At 46.4% G+C, this 20,723-nt stretch overlaps 1 protein-coding gene and 1 long non-coding RNA gene across 3 annotated transcripts in view; both read left to right on the top strand.

The window, feature by feature from the left end:
- The window catches only part of Maml3 (mastermind like transcriptional coactivator 3), a 431,258-nt gene that overhangs the window by 152,299 nt on the left and 258,236 nt on the right, over nt 1-20,723 (top strand). The window lies entirely within an intron of this gene.
- On the top strand, nt 10,297-18,304 carry LOC143273844 (uncharacterized). The gene is made up of 2 exons (XR_013052054.1): nt 10,297-15,071; nt 15,778-18,304. It is a non-coding gene; the product is annotated as an uncharacterized LOC143273844 (long non-coding RNA).

Raw genomic sequence — 20,723 nt, 5'->3', positions numbered from 1 at the left:
GGCTGAAACAGAAAGATCCCAGATTTAGAGCCAGCCTGGGCTGCACAGTGAGACATGTTGCAAAACTGAATAATAAATAAACAAATTTAGTTTTTAAAAATTCAAAGGAAAAATAATGGTGTTCATTTGAATGACAGTCACCTTTATCTGTTACTTTGAAAATGGCTTGGTTGCTCCGGTGTGGATCTTCTTTTGCTATGTTGTGCTTTTTGTTTGGTTGGTTAGTTTTTGTTAGTTTTAAGGAAAAAGTAAAAAGCTCATGTCATAGATTAACACTGTACATTGGGCCGGGGACGTGATTAAATAGTGATAAACCTTTGTGAAGCACATATAGATTTTACTACATTATAGGATGTGAGGTAGGGCTTGGCGTAGTGTTCATAGGATCATCTGGATAGCCTGGGGCACTGGTGGATTAGTTAATATGTAACAGGTAACTGCTGACAAACTGGCATGTCAGTAGGTGTGTGTGTGCAGATAGGTGAAGGGCGTTCCTCTGGCCTTTGCCTATGTTTTTTTTTTTCCCACTCTTTTCTTTGAGACAGGTCTCTCTTATTATGTAACCCTGGCTGTCCTGGAACTTGCTCTGTAGACCTGGCTGGCCTCAAACTCAGAGATCCACCTGCCTCTGCCTCCCAAGTGCTGGGATTAAAGGTGTGTGCCACCACACCTGGCTTGCCTGTGACATTTATTCTCATTTATTTTACTTGTGTGTGTGTGTGTGTGTGTGTGTGTGTGTGTGTGCGTGTGTGTACACATGGGTCTGGTTGCCTGTAGAAGCCAGAAAAGGGCACCACATACCTTGGAGCTACAGTTCCAGGAGACTGTGAACTGTCAGATTCGGGTGCTGGAACTCCAGTCGTCAGCAAGAACAGCAAGTGCTCTTAAAGACCGAGCCCTCTCTCGGGCCCAGATCACCTGTGATTTCTGACCTATTTCTTAAGTAAAGGGATAATCCAAAGGCCATGAGAACTGTTCCTTAGATACCACTCTCTGCTGACTTCAACAGCGTTGCCTTTTTCTATGCTCCTTCCTGACTCGAAGACTCCTTGAAGGTGTCTCTTAAGTGGCTCCTTTGACTGGAGTTCCAATGCACGCTGTCCACATCCTTCAGTGAGTCTCACAACAGTTATCAGGATAGATGAGCCAACAGCCCCCATAAGAAAACAATTTAGAACTTTCAGACTAGTTTCGTTGTCGGGAAGAAGCTCTGAAAATGTGTTTGAACATGGTCAGAACTGATGGTTGCTAAAACACAGCTGCTCATGGATAAACTCGGAGTAGTGTGTCGCACATTGAACACACATCTATTCCATTCTGGGCCAAACAGCAAAATCAATCCAGGTTGTGTCAGTTTATCTGCAATCCGGCTCTTTGATCATACTTGCATTGAACTTAACGCAAAGGAAGGCTAAATCTTCTCTTAACCCTTCTGTTCTCCGTGGAGAATGCTCTCCACACAGCTAGAGTATTGAGCCAGTCTCTGCCCCTTCCACACGCCATTCTTCTGCTCTAGTAAGAAAATTCTCAAGCATGAGTGGGATCAGGGGATAAAGGTTTGGGTAACCACTCCTATGGTTTGGTTTTGACATCAGTAGAGGGATCATGGGATGTACTGATGAAAGGGCCAGCGTTCAGGGCCATTTTACTGGTTGCTGTACCAATTTGTTACATGATCTCAGGCAAATGGGTTTATGTTCCTTTAAGGGGCTGGTATTGATTTTTTGCTTCACCAGCTAGGGTGGGTTTTAGTTGATGTAGGCAAGGCTGTTTATATCCCGGGGTTGACTGTTGCCATATAGTGCTGCATTGTTTTCTAGCCAGGAATAGGGGACTAGACACTGTGGATCTCCTAGCTTTGCTGGCTCTCTCTAGCTCATCATCTCAAGCCTATAGCAATGCGGAGCCATTGGAGGATGACCGTGACCGTGGGATGTAGGACCAAATGACATTGCTCTTCACATTAGCAGTATCTCATCAGATGCTTGTCTGAGATTACCTGGAAAACCTATTGTGGCATTCAACAGGAAGACGGTGCCCAAACGTTACATGTCGTTGGCTGTTTTTAGAGACACTTTGGTGTGTGAGCTGTGAGCCCTAGTCTGGAGTTGTTTAAAAGGGGAGGGGTTTCTTCAAGTGTCCGGGGACGTGGCTTAGTTGACAAAGCGGTGGCCGCACCAGCATGAAGAACTGATCTTCAGCACCCACATGAGAGATGGGCACAGTGCCTCGTGCCTGCCACCTCACACGGGAATAACGGGATAGGCTGATGCCAGCAGGGCCAGCCTGCTTAGCGAGCTCCATGATCAGCGAAAGACCCTGACTCAAAACAATAAGGTGAGCAGTTGAGGGAGACAGTTGACCTTGACCTCTGGCCTCCACAGGCACATGCATGGCTGAGTGCAGCAGCACACACACATGCAACGTGCCCCCCCCATACACACAATGCTCCTTACATATTCATATGAGACCTGGTGCAAATGCTTGATGAAACAGAATTATCCTAAGTATAACAGGAAACTAAGTCCTATCTCCTAAAAAATGTATAGGAGTATGTATATGTAACATGCATCATTTGTTGCAAATCTGGAACTGGGCCCCTGATGTCTTGACTTAAATCTTTATCTGTGGTGTTACTGTTCTCACATAAGAACACAATCCCGATTGGGAATGTAGCTTCCATGTAGAGGGTTTGACTAGTGTATATGAAGCTCCATGTTTGATCTCCACCACTGCGCAAGAAAAGAAATACCCACAGTTTCCAGAGGGGCCTTAGTCACACAAAAGATAAAATTTTAACTTATAGAATGTGCATAACACTTGGTGTGATAAGATCGTGCTCCATAGCCTGTAGGTAATCTCAAGCACCGGATTTCATTGTAATGTCCACAGCGTTTAAAGTAAGACCTGAGGTGAGACTCCCGGTCTAGCCCAGTTACAGATGTCAACGGCAGCCCTTTTTTTAGTAAGGCATATCTGAGGTTGGAAGTAAACACGTCAATGCATTGTAAACTAAAAGCATCCAACCAGCCGAGGAGTGTTTGTACTGCAGAATTGATTGAACTGCCAAAGAAAGGAATCCAAGGAAGTCTTACCTGAGCCTGCATCTTGTCCGGCTTGGCTGTCATGAAGAATCTTGGGATAAAGAAGGCATAAACCAGGAAGTGTCACTCACAGATTACTACTGCTGTCACAGGGGGCTCACTCTATTTGCTATGTTGGGCTGTGCTCATGATCCATGAACACAGATGGAATCCTCCTGACAGTTTGTGGGTACAGTCAGTAGCTCTAGCATCCTGAGGCTGGAGGCATGGCTTGAGTATGTATGCATATTCCTAGATGAGGCTGCCCACATGTGCCGCAGATGCCAAAGGGAGCCCATGCAGCCCATGTAGTCCTGCTCAGTCCTCTGGCTAGGTATGTCCACAGAAGGGATGTGGGAGGGTCTAGTGGAAAACAAAAGCTGAGCTATAGATGCACATGGTCTGTCCTTCCGCATCCACACACAGATCCATCAGCAGTGGCTGGAAGTCTCCTCAGCTTGAGGAGTTCGGCCCCAGTCCCTCGCCAACCCCTGGCCAGCAGTAAACTGTGCAGACACAGAGTTTCTAGAAATAGAAAGCCAAGATGAAAGGATCAGTGTATAAGGAATATACATGAGCTGTCTATGCATATGCGCCTACATATAGAGCCTCAGAGTGCATGACCCTCCAGCGGATAGAACTGGCTGAATGACTACCAACGTACTCACACTAATCAAAGATCTCAGGTGATAGACTAACCAGAGGCGGGGTTTTCTGTAAGCATCAAGACAGAAAATAGTAACACTTAACAAATTAAAGATTTCTTCTGATTCTATCCTTTTTCTCATAGTTATGCTCTCTTTTATCTGTCAATTGACTTTAAACATACTTAGCATATAGAATCTTTAAATTACTCTGGAAAGAAATACTTATTGACACTAAAGATGGGGCCAAATGAACAAAATCATCATTTTTAAAATTTTTTTTTGAGATTGCAGTTTGTCACATTTATCCCTTCCCTGTCCTCCCGCCAAGCCCTCCTATATCCCCCCTCTCCACTCTTCTTTTCTTTTAATTGTTATTACATGCATTACGTGTATGTATGTGCATATACAGACCTACATATAACATGTTTAGTTTCTATAACACTCCTTGTTTGTGTGTTTTCAGGGCTGTTTGGCACTGGATGATCAGTTGTACTCTCCTCTTGGGAAGGCTGCCTCTCTCATTCCCAGGCTTCCTCAGTTACCTATAGTTCGTTGTAGGGTTAAGGCATCCTGGGCTTTACTCCATCCCCTTTGGTGTGTCCATTGGTTTCACTCTTGTTGAGCTCACATTTGGGTAGCCGTGGGGGTGAACCTCTGATATTACAGGGGACACAATCTCACAGCAAACTCCCCAATCCTTTGGCTCTTAAAATCTGTCCACCTCCCTTCCGCGATTCCCCCTGAGCCTTAGATGCAGGAGTGTTTTGTAGATGTATCCACTGGGACTAGGCTCTACAACCCTGAATTTTGATTGGTTGTGGTTTCTGTAAAGGTCTCCTTTGGTTTGATGAAGGGTGAAGACTACATTTTCCGTGGCTATAAGGACAAATGTTTGTCGATTGTTGTTAGGGACTGTGATGGTTTGGTACTGTAGTGGTTATAGATGTCTCCTCAAGGACCATGACTTCTCTAGATTGAGTAGTTAGATAGGTTTCTAGTGTCAGGCATGGTCTCTTTCTTGTTGAGCAGGCCTTAGGGGCTTAAATCCAATTAGAAGGATGTTGGTTACCACCAAGTTATGTGTGCCACCGTTACACTCTTAGGGTTAGGGTGCCATGTTGTTTCTTGAGGTGGTTCATAGGCATCATAGCCAGATAGATCTGTTAGTTTCTTCCCTCCTTTGGAAGCGTCTTACAAAATTATTAGAACACCAGGCTTATGGGAACAGGATTAACTTTGTGTTCCTTGCTAATGTCCCACCATCTAAGAGCCAGGCCATTGGCCTTTCAGGAAGAGTAACCTGACTAGAAGAGTAGCCCTGCAAAGGCTGCTGGGAAGAAAGAAAATCGGAATATGACCCTCTACACCAGGAGGAAGCTGTTCCCATGTCACCTGGTCATGTCAGTGGTCTAAGAATGAGACAGCGGGCACCATGACTCGTAAGCCATGACTAGCAGAATCCCACACTCCGAGATGGCTCAATCGAGAAGTTAGACATGTCCATTGGCAAAGTCTTTGTCCAGAATTGCACAATAGGATTACCACAATAGGGAGACAGCATCAGAAACCATTAGTAGTGTTTGATCTTTAAATGATGGTTGGGGTCAGGGAGGGCCTGATTCTCTTGTTGTCTCTGGACCAGTGTTCTCGGTACCTATGATTTCTTGAATTCTCATAATGAATGCAGCTTGCCTCATAGCCAATGTTATGCATGCTGTTAAGAGCAGTATTTCAGTGGAGCGCAGTGCCTTTGGAGGTCCTGAGAGACTTGCAGTCTCACGCGTGAGTCCTGCCTCTGTGCCTTTCGGAGCCCTGGCTGTGGATTCTATTCTTGGTTGCAAAGAGTTTGTTCATGGCTGAGAAGTGTAGATCTGCTGATGGAGGTGACTTGCAGTTTAATAACGCTCTCCCTAGCTCTGCGGCCCCTGACGGGCAGCCTGAGAACCAAGAGATGGAGGCAGCTAGCACTCACCAGTGAAATGTGTTTCGTCTGAAAATGATACCAAGCGTACATAACCTAAGTACATGTTCTTAGCACTTCTGAATCCAGTGATTTTGCATGTCAGTTGAGGTTGCTTAGCACATTTTTATTTTAACTAGTTTGACTTGGAACATATATACAATAAATGCACCATGCTTGCATGTCTGTATTGAATGTATTCGCCCATGTGACCATGATTCCAGTTGTGCTGGTTTGTGTCAACTTGACACCAACTAGAGTCACCTGGGATCTGGAAACCTCAGTTGAGGAGTGGCCTCCATCAGATTGTTCTGTGGCCATGTCCAAGGGGGCATTTCCTCGATTAATGACTGATGTGCTAGGGGCCAGCCCACTGTGGATGGTACCATCCCAAGGCAGATGGGCTGTAGCAGAAAGCAGGGTGAGCTAGCCATGGAAATCAAGGCCGTAAGCAACTTTCTTCCTTGACCTCGGCTCTAGTTACTATCTCTGGGTTCCTGCCTTGAGTCCCGCCCTGGCTTCCCACCATGATGGGCTGTAACTTGTGAGCTGAAATAAACCCTTTCTTCCCTAACTTGCTTTTGGACATGGTGTTGATCACAGCAACAGAGAAGCAAAGTCAGACGTCAATATTTAGAATACTTGCGCTCGCCTTAAAGCTGTCTTTTCTGCTATTCCTCTATTGTTCAGGTTTAAGGCAGGTCACCTAAGGAGTGAGGCGACTTGCAAATAGCAGCTGAGTGAAACTTATGTAGACTTAGATGTTTCTGGTCTCTGCAGCTTACCAAACAAACAAAAACACCTGGGACCTTCTGTTTTTTCTGGAACAGTTGCTAAAACGTAGCAGAAGCCAATGTCAGAAATGTTGTGGGCGACACCGCTTCTGAGGCTCCCTGGATCCCTTTTTGATGAGTTCCCCTCACTGCTAGTTCCCATGACGGCCCCCGGAAGTGGCACTTGTCAGACAAGCCACCACGGCGTGGAAAAAGCCTCAACTGAAGAAAGTGGCCTCAGAGGCCCTGTAAATATGCCATGTAGTATGCCATCCCAGTATCCTGAAGGTCCACTCCCAACCGGTGGCCCCTCGGGTCTGTCGTCATATAAATGAAGACCACCTGGAAGGAAGAGAGAAAAGAGGCCAGAGTCCCCCAGAGGACTGGATCGTCTTTTGCCGTGTTAGCAACTCAGGCGGCCTGCTTTTCTTTCTCACTGTCTCGTGGACACTCCCAAGGACAGATTCTAGACTGAGGAATTCTGGCCTCAGACAGAGATGGCTTGGCGTGTCTGCCACAGGATCCAACGATGGGGGTGACAACCTAGCAACCACTCCATCAGTGACTGGTGACGTTCGGAACAATAGGGACAGCTGATTCCCGGCCGCACCGTGGCTTCTGTTCAGTCATTTTCTTTGAGGCTGTTTGTCTGCAAAAAATCTTCTGGCCACTCATATGTTGCCAAAATATTTATAAAGCAGTGCCTCCTGCCCTCTGGGAGGGAGAGAGAAGGTTACTTGCTTTAAGATAAACCTTAATGTAAGGCAGGTAAATGGCTAATTTGGCCATTTATCTTTTTAACGTGAAGGACAAGTCCTGCCTTCCCCCATCTACAAGCTGTTCCATGGGTAGCCCACATATCATTTCCAGAGCAGTCCCGAGCCTTTGTCAGCTGGCAGGTCACCAGCCCTCGGGTTGATGCCACAGAAGTGCTAAGTGCGTTTGATTGGTATCATTACTGGTCTCTGGTAATTGATTACTGTCCACGGTGAAATATTCAGGGTGAGCACACAGCCAATAGCAATCACTTAATCCATCATGGCTGTTTGCTCCCCATCTCCTGAGACCTATCAGCCACATGCTCTCCGACCCCATCAGGCAAACTGCCGATGGCTGCTCTGTGTGTACAATTTACTGTGTCTTTACTGTGTTTCCCGCGTTAGCCAGGGCCACTAGCTCTGGTGAACGTTTCTAGTGCAGGGGTGGCCTAGCTTTTGCAATGTCAAGTTCACCCTGCCGTTAACCTCTTTGGCCTCTCTTTTCGTGGAGATTTGTGATTTGGTATCACCTTTGGTTCTGTTACTTACGAAGGGAGAGTTGAACGGCATGGTGGTTATATTAGGAATATTAATTGTAAGACCTGAGGTAGGTTGATTGGAGTAAGAACCTGGAGGGTTGTTTGTAATGCAGATTTTTTGGAAACAAGAAGTGGGAGAATAATGAACAACAATCACAACTAATCAGTTTTATGCAGTGTGCACACCGTCTGTGCTTAATCTGCTGATAATGACTAAAAGTGGTTAGAAAAAGAAGTGGACTCAAGAGCAAGACCGTTCTCTTCCAAGATGCTTTATCCGTGGATTGGGGCCAACTGGCCTGCCTCTGGTGTGTGCTGAGAAAACTTTAATACCCGGCCCTCTGCAGAACAAACTGGAAAGAACAGGATCCGCTGGGAGAAAGAAAACAAAGAGCTGGCAAGGGTCAGGTGTTAGCACTCTGACCACTGGTGCTGATACTGTGGAGGACCCAAATGTGAAAGACCGCTTTGTCCTGATTGGTCTCTAGGAGCAACGAGAGCGGCTGCAGGGAGAAGGTTTGGGTGTGTTCTCCTCCATCTGTCTAGACATTACCTCTGGAAGCCTTGAAGACACATGAGGGGGATCCAGGTTCCTGGAAGAGGATTTGGCCAGGTCAGCCAGTGAACTTGGGAGGCCAGCGGCTTCGGAAGCAGCAGCGAGGTTGAGACCGGCATGAGGGAGGATGGTCTCAGACAGCACAGAGTCAGGCTATTTCCACAGCTGCTCTCCAAGTCTTTGCATTCTCAAACTCACTTAAAGAAATTGCTCTGGGGGTCTCCGTGGAGATCTCTGATGCTTCTTTTGGTGTGTTTTGCTTGTTCGTTTAAATGCCCCCAGAGCACATGGTAGAAATCTAGCTAATTCTCCACAGGATAAGACAAGCATGGCCAGGTGCATGGTGCTGCGAATGAGGCTTTCTTTGGGCACCCCCCTGCACAAGCAATGTCTGGAGAGTGCAGATATTGAATCCTTGATACATGCGCATTCCTCGTTTGGAGCCCTTACTCAGAATGACACAGACAGCTGATGTGAGTGATTCCAAGTTACCCTGGCTGGTGTCACAGTTGATCACAATCCATTTGACTTCACTTAATTAGATCACGCATTTCTCAAGGCTCCCACCTTTCTTATTTAGTTATGTATGTGTTTATTCTTTGAGAATTTCCACCGTGGACACAACATATTTTAACCATATCTAGTCCCTCACTCCCCCTGCCCCTGAGAGACCTCGTCCTCCCCGTATACCTCTCCCACCTTCAGATGCTGCTGTGGCTCCTCCTTCTTTACAAGCTAATGAGTCCAGATAGAGATGCTAGAATGTGCGTGGGTGTTGGACCGCATCCACTGGAACACCGTGAGAGGCCACACTCTCTCCACCAGCAACTTTCAGTAGCCCCCAGCCGGAGGTGGGTCTTCATGAGCCCCGCCCTGTGCATGTTGGGACTCTGGACTCACTTGATCTTATGTGTGCAGTCATAGATGCTGTCAGTTGGTGTGTTTTCCTAGTCATACCCCAAAACGTTCTTCCACCACAGGCTCCCACTGCCTCCGCCTCTGACAGTCTTTCCTCCTCATTTCCCTTGTTGTTAACCTGGGTGCTTGGTGTCAAACTCCAATTCTCCTGTTCGTGCAGCAAGCGCCTTACCGTCCGTCTCCCAGCCCCATGGTAAGATGTTTTGAGAGGCAGCGTTCAGGTAGCTTTTTTTTTTTTTTTTTTTTTTTTTTTTTTTTGAGACAGGGTTTCTCTATGTAGCTTTGCGCCTTTTCCTGGAGCTCACTTGGTAGCCCAGGCTGGCCTGGAACTCACAGAGATCCGCCTGGCTCTGCCTCCCAAGTGCTGGGATTAAAGGCCTGCGCCACCACTGCCTGGCTCAGGTAGCTAGCTTTTGACGCAGCCCATTCCTACACTTGTTCTAGCTGATGTCTGCTTCATTGTTAGTTTCTCACTCTGTCTGCTTTATACATTAAACATCTATCTATCTATCTATCTATCTATCTATCTATCTATCTATCTATCTATCTATCTACCTACGTATGTTTTTTTGAGATAGGGTTTCTCTGTCTATTTCTGGCTGTCCTGAAATTCACTTTGTAGATCAGACTGGCCTTGAACTCACAAAGATCTGCCTGCCTCTGCTGGGATTAAAGGTTTATGCCACCACTCCAGGCTCATATATTAAGCTTTATCATAAAGTTAATACATGTTGGGCTGGAGAGGTGGCTCAGAAGTTGAGAGCACTGACTGCTCTTCCAGAGGTCCTGAGTTCAATTCCCAGCACCCACATGGCAGCTCACAACTGTCTGTTACTCCATGATCTGACACCCTTACACAGACATGCTCGCAGGCAAAGCACCAATGCGCATAAAATAAAAACAAATAAATTTAAAAAAAGCTTATGCATGTCTAGGTAAGAAATCACATATATAGAATATATATAGTATATAGAAAGTTTGGTACTGTCCTCTGGCCATCCTCTCTGGAGACTCTTGACCATTACCGACTCCCCAATGTGGCACCAAGCCCCCCCGCCCCCCCCCCACACTAAGGCTTCCTTCCCCGCTGTGTGTGCCTTTTTCACTTCCCAAACAGTATTTCACACTTTCTCACTCTCCCTCTCTCCCTCCCTGCCATGTTACCAGATCTAATGGTCACTTTTCTGAGCTTATTTACCCCCCGGCAGCTTTCAACAGACTTGCCATGACCTCCACATCACAACATTCAAGCTGCTCAAAAAAGCCTATGTGCTTGATGATTCTATTTTTGTGGCATTCTATAAAAGGAAAACCGTAGGGACAGAAACATCAGCAGTTGACAGGGATTTAGGGGAAGAGGAGGATTGAATAGAGGAGGCGCAGAAGATGTAGGTGGTGTCTCTATTCTGAATAATACTGTCACGGTAAACACATGATGCAGTATTTGTACAAACATGTTATAGCAAACATGTGCTTTCCTCTCTACAATTAGAGAAAATATTTGGCAGGTCAGCGATTCTAAGAAGACACATAGATTGTGACGGAAGATCTGTCGCAGATAGATGAACTATCTGGCGAGATTGAAGGGGAGGGCGCTGGCCTGACTCACGCTGGTCATGAGTGGGCACCATCATACTGAACACAAGTCTGGGTGTGGCGGTGCACAGCTGTAATCCCAGCACTCCAGAGGCTGAGAGAAGGATCGTTGGTTTGAGGCCACTTATGTTACACAGTGAGACCCTGCTTCAAAAACAAAACGAAAGACCCCCCAAAGGCAAAACAGGGGTACCTAAGCACTTCACTCAAATTCATCACCCCGTGTAGATATTAAACATTCTAAGACAGCCATGACATACATAGATTAGCACTGAACAATTAAATAGGTGGATGGTAGATGGTGGGAGGCAGATTTCTCTCTTTTGAGTTATGTTCAAGATGGAAGATTTGGGATGGGAGAGATTCAGTGGTTAAGACTCCGTACTCTTCTTAAAGAGATCTAGAATTCAGTTCCCTGCACCCAATTCAGGCAGTTCCCAACTGCCTATAACTCTAGCTCCAGAGAACCCGACACCACTGGCCTCTTTATACACGCTGTACCCTCGTGTGTACAGAGCCCAGCACAACCACACACGTCTACAAATAATTTAAAAAAAAAAACAAACCTAAAGATCCAAGACTGTAATGATTCACATGGTAATGGGCTAGAGTTAAAAACTTCAGCATGAGCTGATACTAAAATCAATACAGATCATTAGTGACATGCAGAAATAGACGTGTGTGCGCCAGTTACCACACACAAACCCGCCCCCTTGTTCTGTCAGTTGAGAGGTCCTAGAATTGAAACCTAACAGCGACAGACACACCTGCTTACAGGAGCTAAAGCTACTTGAGGAAATGGCTGATTGTATAGCAGAGCCAGGAAATAGAGAAGCCAAGCCTGAGGGAATCCTGTAATGAAGAAGTAAGAAAGACAAACACATACACACACACACACACACACACACACACACACACACAACACACACATACACACACACACAGAGAGAGAGAGAGAGAGAGAGAGAGAGAGAGAGAGAGAGAGAGAGAGAGAGAGAGAGAGAGGCATTATGTCAAAGGGAGCCAACTAAAAGAACTCCTGGTGGCCAAAGCTAGAATACACTGAGCAAAAATAAATAAAGTAGCCTTGGATAATAACTCAAAGAATAAGATCAACATCCACAAGTTCATACTGATATAAATAAGTGATTGAGCAAATAAATAAATGGAGAGGGAGACATACCTCTCACACAAAGGAATTGTAAATCATTTCTGTGGATAGTCCACTGTCAGGGAGGTGGACCCAGATTCCCCAATTGGGGGACAGAGGAGTGACTTCCTTCTGAAGGGTACTGGGTAAGAGAAAGGGAAATAGTCACTTTACAGTAAGGACACTCAGCCACTTCTATCTCAGCCAGATGGCGAAGGCGCTTTTTATCAGTGACAAGTGATGTTGCCATCATGTGTCCTTCCTAAGAAGGGATAGGAACAGGGTTAGGGACATGACCCATTGGCAAGAGTGTGATCCTCAGAACCCGTATAAGAAATCAGGATGTCACCAGGCGGTGGTGGCGCCTGCCCTTAATCCCAGCACTTGGAAGGTCGAGGTAGGTGTATCTCTGTGAGTTTGAGGCCAGCCTGGTCTACACAGCGAGTTCCAGGACAACCAAGGCGATCACACAGAAAAACCAAAAACCAAACAAACAAAAAACCAGGATGGGGCCATGCACACCTGTAACCCTAGCAGTAAAATCACTGGGGTTGGCTGGCCACCAGACTACTTGAAAAACAGCAAGCTCTGGATTCCATGAGAGACCCTGTCTTAACGTGGAGAACAATAGATGAGACACCTGGCATCTCTGGTCTCCCCTACATGCACACACACAACGGCACACACACGCTTTGCCTTTGTGGCCCTCCATGATGCCAGTTTAAACATGATGAAGACTACAAGCTAGTCAGTCTTCCCTAAGTAGCTACCCCATCCTCTCTAAACTGGTTATCTAAAGCAACAGTCAGAGAAGCCATCCAAGACAAGAGAAGCCTAACACAATTGAGCGGTGCAGCGTGGCATCTTAGATGGGATCCTGAGAAAATGACATTAGATGAGAATGCAGGAAATCTGAATACAGTGTGCAGTTTAGTTAATAATAATGTGTCAGCGTTGGTCCATTAGCTGCGAAAGATGTAGCATGCTAATAGAAGATGTAACAGGAGAAACCTCCTGCCCAAGCTTCTGGAACAGTCTCTGTTATCTTTATAACTTTTACCCTGAAACTACTTGTCATGGTACTTTAGTTCCATTTCTGTCACCGTGATTAAAAACATCGTGACCGAAAGCAACTTACGGGAGGAAAGGCTTCCTTGGGTTAGAGTTCCAGGTGACAGTTGACCGTTTCAGGAGGTCAAGGCTGGAACCAGTCACATCATATACACAGCTAAGAACCGAGCAGGAAACCACCCATGCTGCCCACTTGCTGCTTCTTAGCTGTCCTTCCTTCCTTCCTTCCTTCCTTCCTTCCTTCCTTCCTTCCTTCCTTCCTTCCTTCCTTCCTTCCTTCCTTCCTTCCTTCCTTCCTTCCTTCCTTTTCCCTCTCCTGTATAATTTAGGAACCCCTGCCCAGGGAATGGTGCCACCCACAGTGTGCTGGGTCTTCTGTATCAATTAACCGTTGAGACACTGCCCCCCCAACACACACACACACACACACACACACACACACACACACACACACACACACACACACCAGACATACACACAGGCCAACTGGATGAAGACAACTAATCAATTAAAACTCTCTTCCCTTGGAGAGGGAGAAATGGTTCGGCAATTAAAAGTACTCACTGCACTTTCAGAGAACCCGTGTTTGGTTTGTAGTACTTACCTGTAACTCCAGTGCCAGGGGACCCAACACCTTCTTCTGACCTCTACAGGTACCAGGCACACATGTGGATCACATACATACATACATGTGGGCAAACACACACACACCACCACCACCACCACCACCACCACCACCACCACCACCACCACCACCACCACCATTTCTCTTCCCAGGTGATTATAAGTTGTGGCAAGTTGACATTCACCTCTATCCTACATGGGCTGAGCTGTGTTCTTCCCACCCCAAGTAGTCATATGTTGGGAGTCCCCACTTCCTGTACCTTGTTATGTCTATCCTGATTCACAACATGTTGAAAAAATAAACAAGGCAAGGGTGTTTAAAAAATTTTATTTACAGGCCTCACGATCACAAATCCTCCCATTCCCTGGTTCTTTTGCCTTTAAAACGGGAATGAAATTACCTTCCTTGAAGAACTGTTGGAAGCCTTGTGGGTAATGCAGAGGCGTCACCCCATACTCGGCTAATCACATGCGAGATGCGTCCTAGTCCGCAGTGGCCCATGATAGGACTCGCTAATGTCACATGGGAAGGAAGGCCTTTCTCTCTTCCTGCTGTCAGTTTTTGTGTAAGTAGCTAGTCATAAAACCTGTCGACAGTGAAAGGGGACGTGTACCTGTTCCGTGACATCTAGAAATGACAAGTGACTTACCTGCTCCGACTCTAGTTGGGTTTTCCTGGAAGCCTGGAGGTAGCGGCTGGAAAGGAGAGGGCCAATGAGCCAGGTTTGTGGAGGGCCACCAGCCGTTGGACCCCAAAGGGAATCACCGGGATGGGTTGAGAATGCTGACCAGAAAGAGACCCACGTGCCCTGGAGGGAGAAGATGCCACCCAGGCCCAAAGCGGTGTGACCTCTGTGCTGTTGTTCTCCTGTGGTTCAGGCTTAAGGGGAAGCATGTGATGGGTGTGGTAAGGTGCAGCCGCCCTGTGTCCAGGAGAGAGAGCAGAGCAGCCGTCCTGTGCCGCTCGGGGAGGTTTAAGCTATTGTGTTTCTAGATCTTCTCTCTTCTGGGACTTTCCGTTCAGGGAGAAATGGTACTGAAAGGCCACACGACACGCTTGAGGCCGTTCTCACGCCCTCTAACAGGCCTCCTTGAAAGGCCTCCACTAGCAGGAGCTGGGTCTATGACAAGCGGGCAGAGCCGGAACCGAACCCTCTCCTGAGCCGAATGGGCCACGCACCAGCGCCCGCCAGAGTTTTCTTTGCCGCCGACATCAGAGGGGAACGTTGGCTTGGGAACTTATTTGTGACCTCACTGGGCACCAGACTTTCCCACCTGCTGGGTGCTCAAGTAGAGGAAACAGGCTGAGGGCTGGGGTGAATTCAGGTCCCAGCTCCGCAACTGGACAGCTGTGGGGCCGGCCCTGTGGGTAACTTCCTCCTCAACCACCAGTAAGGTGAGATAGGCCTGCGATAACCTCTGCCCCTTCTAGGCTCTTCTGTTTCCCGATTCTGTGGCTAAGTTTCTCTAGATTTTCTGTGTAGGAACAGAACAGAGCACAGAACACCCTCTCAGGCACATCTGAAGATCTAATCTAAGTGCTCCTAATTAGCATTAGTCTCTTGTGAAGGACCCTTAACCTAACAAGGTTGTTACTTTATCATAACGTGGGGCTCACTATGGGGCGGTTGAGGGCAGAGTCTCTCCCGGTCAGCATCACTGCCATGTTAAATTAGAGTCCTCTGTGCGGCAGGAGCTGATCTTTGTACCACTGGGTGGGTTCAGTTGCACCCCTTGTGGTTCTCTGGGGGCAGTTACGATAAAGTACCATAAACTGGGTAGCTTTTAAATATCAGGAATTTATTTCTAGCAATTCTGGGGGTCAAGGTTGAACATCAAGGTCAGAATCCAGTATCTGGTAAGATGTGCTTTAACAATAGCTTCACATGGAGGCGGAGCAAGGTGGCTCTCTAGACCTTTCATGAGGACGCTAACCCCATTCATGAGTAACCCCGATCCTGAGACTCCACCCTCCTAAGCTAATTAATTTCCAATGTTAGATTTTGCCAATGGCTGAGCCGGGGGAATACAAGCATTCAGACCATAGTACGTGGCCTCTGCCTGTTAAATATGAGTAGGACTACCTTTTGTCTCCTCCACAGTTTCCTTCAGACATTGCCAGATGGGCCCCGGGGTGAAAGAACAACTCTAGGTAGGGTATATGCTCAAATGGCAGAAAGAAAAAAAAAAAAAGATAGAAGCCAAGTTAGTCAAGAAAACGGTTCTTGAAAAACTTTTGAAAGAAACGATAGCAAAATGAAAGTGTGCGCAAGTGTACGCTGTCTCTCAAAGCCTGTCCTACATCCCTACCACCCACTGCACTTTTGATGTCTGTACACAGTCAAGAAGGAAAGATCCGCCCTGGTTCCCCCAGGAAGACACCACATGTGTTCCAAGTGATGCTGGATGACTGGGGGTTAGCATGCCATGTTTTCATCATTGAGGAAACACATTCATAATAAATCAGCCTAAGTGTGGCCCCTGGTACATCCACCAGGCTCCAGTAAATGACCCCACATCCATGAGTATATGGACGGCACACATTGGGGAAGGTGGCGTGTGGGAGTGGGTGTGGGGGGAACCCAGAGGAGGGTGTGATTGATGTTAGGCAGTGGCTAGGATCAAAATACGCTGTATGCATGTATGGAAACCTGAAAAAATTAATACGAGTATTCAATATAACTTTTTACAAAAGAAATCAGCCTTAGACAGAATACTTTTTTTGTGCTGGAGGTGTGATTCACTGGTAGAGCGCTTTCCCAGCATGCACAAGGCCCTGGGTTCCACTTCTACACCAGGAAAAAAGACAGTTCTGTATGGATTAGCCAAGGCTGTCACATGTCACAGCCCCCCTTCCCTTCCCACTTCTACTGTGACGTCGTACCAAACGCCAGTCGTGGGGTGGTGAGGGTCATGAGTGGTGGCTGCTGTTCTGCAGAAGGGAAACATAATGAGAAGAAAAAAGAAGCGAGAAAAACCAGAAAACCAGGAAAAACAATCCTTCCTGGACTTTCCTTGGCTCCTTCAAGTGGATGGAAAGGACCAGAGTGTGCTAGACCTCCCCAGGCTGCTTGCCCCGATGCTGAGTTGCTTTAGGGGAACTGTGTGCTTTCTGCTTCCTTGTTTATAGCTTCCTTGCTACCGGCTACAGAAATGCCAGCCGGAAGAAAACAGCGATCAGATGTGTTCAGAAACAACTGACCCCCTGCAAACTGGCACTGTTTATAAAACTATACATTGTTTCTTCCCAACTCGCCTTTCATTCCTCTTTCAGCCTTGAACATTCTTTTAATTCCCACCGCCAGCCCTTTTCTTCAGTCTATACCCTGATGAGGAGTTAGTGCGGCCCGTCTGCTTCCGATGCTTCATGTGGCTACCCAGGGCTGGGCAGAGCTCTTTGCTTCTTTCATGACCTCATGCTCTCTGCATTCTTGGTAGCCCTACCCCCATATACTTCAGCCTGTGTGCTGGACCTCAGACCTTTCTTGTGTTTATGCATCCCTGTGATTCACTGGATGTGGAAATCCAGGTCCCTATTCTGTGCCAGATGCTGTTCTAAGCAGAGAAAAATCTCTCCCCCCTTCGCTGTCTTCCTCCCTTCTTCCTTCCCCTCCCCCTCTCCCTCTCCCATCTCCCTCTCCAGACCTCTTGTTGTATTGACTGTTTTTATTATGTGCCTGGACTTGACTGTGGTGGTATTGTGTTCCCCAAAATATTGTGCACCCTAATAAACTTATCTGGTGTCAGAGACAGAACACTAGATACAAAGGCTAGAAAATGGTGGCACACACGCCTTTAATCCTAGCATTCCAGAGGTAGAAATCCCTCTGGATCTCTGTGAGTTCAAGGCCACATTGGAAACAGCCAGGCATTGTGACACACGCCTTTAATCTCAGAAAGCAAGCCTTTAATCCCAGGGAGTGATGGTAGAAAGCAGAAAGGTATATAAGGTGTGAGGACCAGAAACTAGAAGCTTTTGACTGGTTAAGCTTTCAGGCTTCTAGCAGCACAGTTCAGCTGAGAGCCATTGGGATGAGGACACAGAAGGGAAACAGGACCAGCTGAGAAGTTGGCCAGGTGAGGTTAGCTGTGGTTTGTTCTGTCTCTCTGACCATCCAGCATTTCACCCCAATAACTGGCCCCGGGTTTGATTTTATTAATAAGAACTTTTAGGATTCATGCTGCACTTGACTGTTAGTGTTGTCTTAGTTAGGGTTTCTATGGCTGTGAAGAGACACCATGACCACAGCAACACTGATAAAGGAAGACATTTAATTGGGCCTGGCTTACAGTTTTAGAGGTTTAGTCCATTATCATCATAGTGAGAAGCAAGGCAGCATGCAGGCAGACATGGTGCTGGAGAAGGAGCTGAGAGTTCTACATCTTGATCCACAGGCAATAGAAAGTGAACTGTGTGTCACACTGGGTATAGCTTGAGTGTATGAGACCCCCACACACAGTGACACACTTCCTCCAACAAGGCCACACCTCCTAATAATGCCACTCCCTATGGGCCAAGCATTCAAACACATGAGTCTATGAGGGCTGTATCTTTTCAAACCACCACAGCTGGCTTGCATTGTTTTCTAAGAGGGCTCATTCTACTTGAAGGCTGGAGATAGACATTTTTACAAAACAAATAGATTATATAGTATGGTAGAATATAATTAGGTGTTAAATGAAAATAAAGCCTGTTGAAACAGGTGTGTATGTGAGTGTGTGTGTGTGTGTGTGTGTGTGTGTGTGTGTGTGTGTGTAAAGTGTAGGCTGCAATTTGATGCCTCACTGGTAGAGCACATGCCTAGCACTGATGCAACTGGATTCTTCCTCTAGTCCTGCAAATAAGTAGACTTCGAAAGGGACTTTTGAGCAAGTATAGGGAGGGGTAGGCAAACTCCAGCACAAGGTGCAGACCCGTTAAAGCATGCCTGGTGTCTGAGATTGGTCTGAGGAGGTCAGTATGGGGGAGAAGCAAGAGACAGGTGAGAGTAAGTGAGGACAGGATCTAAGAGAGGTGAGATGCAGCTGGACAGCCTGAGAAGAGAACGTGTAACCCTTTCATCCCCAGAGGCACTTACAGACTTAACTTTTCAGGTCCGGCTCTAGAGCCATTTCAATCCTCCTGAGCAAGTCTTCTGCATTCCCAGGGAAGAAGGACCCCTCCCATTGCCCCTCCAAATTCTACCCACAAGTCCAAGTTGAAGTTTCTGCTTTTCCAGGAATCCTTTGCCACAGTCAGGGACTGATTTCTCTCAGTTTAGACTTCTTATTGTATTGATTATTTTTGTGATACATTTGAGCTTAACTGTTACACTGTCATACATTGTTTCCCATGCGGGGTATTTAGATATCAGATAAAAGCTTTGGATGGATGGAAGAGATGGATCAGTAGGTAAAGTGCTTGGTATACAAGTGTGAGGATCTGAGTTCTGATCCCCAGAAGCCACTTAGAGGCAGACACAGTAGTATATGTCTGTCATCCCAGCATTCGTACAGCAACATGGGAGGTAGAGACAGAATTCCCCAAAGCTCACAGGCCAGCTAGCCTGACCCAGGCAGCGGTGTCTTAACCAAGGGGAAGTGGAAGACTGACTCCCAACGGTGTTCTCTGGCCACACATGGGGCGTGGTAGTTGAATGCCTGTGAAAACACACACACACACACACACACACACACACACACACACACGAACAAACACATGCACACACTTTGCTTTAAAAATCTATACAGACCTGGGACCATTCAGGAATCATCTATTTTGACTCTTTCATTTCACAAGTGGGAAAACTGAGTCACGTCTAGGACATTGCTCAGCTAGTTTAATGTGTTTGTAGTCTTTCTCAATGAAATCAGAAAGCCATGAAGAGATGAAGCCATGTCTTATACTCTTCAGAGTCCCTGTGATTATAGTTAAAATGGCATGTAAGTAACAGATACTTATTAAGTTCAATTAAATGTAAAAGTAAATTGAATTTTTGGTTAGTTTGTTTTCAAAGGAACATGATAGGCCTTTAATCTGCCAACAACATCTTGAACTCACAGATATTCCGGATGCAGAAAGCCATGCAAAATACTTATATATGAATTGACTTTGGGTTTGAGGAATTTGTTTGTAATTATGAATAGGTGAAAAATGAAAAACATTGCTTTTCAAGTCCCCTCACCCCAATACAATGATGCAAAGGCAGTTCTGTATCTCTGCATGATACATCTAGTTTTTTTTGTTCCTGGTGCTTCAGCAGGGTTTATCAAAGCAGTTTAGATCGAAAACAAGTGACGTCCATTCTTTGCCCACAAGCAAACAGCTCTCATGGCAGCATTATCTCCTTTGAGTTGTTTCTTTGGAAAATTAGTAGTTTTGACTCCAGGCATGAACTTGGGTTGTTCACAGATGTTGCTGGCTGCGTCCCACCCTTTCTGGTGATCTAATTAATGTGTCCTGATAAGTTCTGATCGGATAGTGCAGCCCTAAGTAAGAGTGATACTGAGGCCCAGAAGTACTTGTTCAACAAAACAGAGTCTTCCAAAAGTCTCTGGTCCAAGACATGGATGTATTACCCAGAACCTTGACAGTTTAGACCCACCCAGACAAATCAATAATGCATTTTCTACTGTTTTAATCCTTGCCAGTAACCTCAGCACTGTTTTGCGCTTGACTCCCATAATGACCAAAGCCACAGACAAGAGTATGGAAAGTGAATTCTGTTTGCCCTGGCTAGGCATGTTCTGCAGCCAGGCAAAGCTCCTGAGGGTTGAAATGACTTGGAGAAATCCGGCTTGTTTGGGAACACATACACTCTTAAGGTCCAGTGTTAGCGACCCAGTGTCTGGCCTGATGACTAAGCCAATTCACTTAGCTGACCATGGCGTGATTATAGCTGTTTTAAGAAAGGCAAAATACCCCAACGAGCCAAGTAGCTTGACTTATGGCTACACACTAGACTCTTGCTCCAATTAGTCATATAACAGATGAATACTAGTGGTCACAAGTCCAGACTGAAATAGAAAAGACTCCATGAACTCATCAGACACAGTCTGGCTGAAGGAC

Source organism: Peromyscus maniculatus, chromosome 6 (genome assembly GCF_049852395.1).
Source record: "Peromyscus maniculatus bairdii isolate BWxNUB_F1_BW_parent chromosome 6, HU_Pman_BW_mat_3.1, whole genome shotgun sequence".
Taxonomy (NCBI): Eukaryota; Metazoa; Chordata; class Mammalia; order Rodentia; family Cricetidae; genus Peromyscus; species Peromyscus maniculatus.
Note: the sequence above shows the minus strand (reverse complement) of the source record. Positions and strands in the feature narration are given on the sequence as shown.